The sequence below is a fragment of the Mizuhopecten yessoensis genome, unplaced genomic scaffold (genome assembly GCF_002113885.1).
Source record: "Mizuhopecten yessoensis strain PY_sf001 unplaced genomic scaffold, ASM211388v2 scaffold6135_1, whole genome shotgun sequence".
Lineage (NCBI taxonomy): Eukaryota > Metazoa > Mollusca > Bivalvia > Pectinida > Pectinidae > Mizuhopecten > Mizuhopecten yessoensis.
The window spans coordinates 645,473-647,281 of NW_018406397.1; the positions used below are offsets into that span (position 1 = coordinate 645,473).

General features: G+C 38.5%; 1 long non-coding RNA gene across 1 annotated transcript; it reads left to right on the forward strand.

Moving 5' to 3' along the window:
- The first annotated feature begins 203 nt into the window (after window positions 1-203).
- LOC110451547 lies at window positions 204-793 on the forward strand. The gene is made up of 2 exons (XR_002463088.1): window positions 204-239; window positions 593-793. It is a non-coding gene; the product is annotated as an uncharacterized LOC110451547 (long non-coding RNA).
- Window positions 794-1,809: the final 1,016 nt, after the last annotated feature.

The window sequence follows — 1,809 nt, forward strand, 5'->3', positions numbered from 1 at the left end:
AACCTATCACCCGCGACGATCTTATGACCCGCGCGGGTCATACGTATCTCCCGCGTTCCGTAAATATGACCCGCAATCACCCGCATCCGCGTCTTTTATTAGGATCTCCGTACTTCCGGAAATGTTCCGTTCGTGTCTCTTTGAAGTTTAGCTTTCAGTTATAGGTAAAGTCCGTATACTAAGTGATTTGTTTTCACAATGGTGTCCCTGTTTCGGAACCAGCCTGGCAAATTCAAAAGGTGAGTACTGTTCACTGTTACTACAATGCATATAATCCCGATCGTAGCGCTTGTCATTTCACTTTCACAAATGGCTTCTAACCCGAGAAAACGTTCGTTATTTTAACGTTCATTGTCAAAAAAGAAAAAGTATCCCTGTAATTACAATGCTTCGTGGGAATAAGATTATGACTGGCTTCAGAAGAGTAATATTGGACCCGATCATGCCTATTGTAAACTGTGTACCAATCATTTTTCGGTAGCTTCGGGTGCTACGTACGATATCAAAAGGCATGCAGTTAAAGAACCCTTTGAGAATGATCTTAAGTTTGGTGTGTTGTGTAGGCTAATGAAGGCGTGTTTGATACTTTCAGTGGGTAATGCTGACTCTGAGAGAACATTTTCCATGCTGAAGAAGATCCAGACAGAAGGGAGATCTGAATTAGGAAATGATACAATATGTGCTTTGTTATGTGCAAAACTAAATCAACATGGTTCATGCTTTCAGTATGCACCTAGGAAAAGAAAAACATGTATATTGATTAAGAATATGTAATAAAACAATGAAGGTGTGATAAAATGTTTTGTTAATTTCAAAGAAGTCATTGATCTTGTCAGAAGACAAAACATAATACGCCGTAAAGCTGAGACCCCGCGAAATTATTAAATTTTCATAAAACTTTTCGTTCACGCGTTATCACCCCCCACAGAATTTCCCAATGGGGGTCATGACCCCCATTGGGAGATTCAAAGGTTAGCAGGTCTGAAATTTGAGTTTGATCCTTAAAGGTGATTTATAAATATGAGCTTGATCCTTAAAGGTGATTTTTAAATATGAGTTTGATCCTTGAAGGTGATTTATAAATATGAGCTTGATCCTTGAAAGTGACTCACAAATATGAGCTTGATCCTTGAAGGTGATTTATAAATATGAGCTTGATCCTTGAAGGTGACTCACAAATATGAGTTTGATCCTTGAATGTTTAATGAGATAACCTACCCATCCTCAATTATGATTGGCTGTTTGTTTATGGAAAGTCGATTTACTGCATCTATATTTTGTTCAAAATTGATACAATTTATAAAATTGTATAACTGTTTTAATTTTTAATGCTGAAATGTATTCTTAGTTTTTAGGTCACCTGAGCTTTAGCTCAAGTGACCTATTGCTATCCGTTTTCGTCCGTCGTCCGTTAACATTTAACATTTCAAACTTAAAGTCAAGTTCTGCTGGGCCGATTGAACTGAAAGTTGGTAGGAATGATCGCCTCATGGTCCTGACAAAGTGTTGTTATTTTTCGGGTCGATCAGAAATCCAATATGGCCGCCACGGCCGCCATTTTGAAAACCTATTTCAAACTTAAAGTCAAGTTCTGCTGGACCGATTGAACTGAAAGTTGGTAGGAATGATCGCCTCATGGTCCTGACAAAGTGTTGTTATTTTTCGGGTCGATCAGAAATCCAATATGGCCGCCACGGCCGCCATTTTGAAAACCTATTTCAAACTTAAAGTCAAGTTCTGCTGGACCGATTGAACTGAAAGTTGGTAGGAATGATCGCCTCATGGTCCTGACAAAGTGTTGTTATTTTT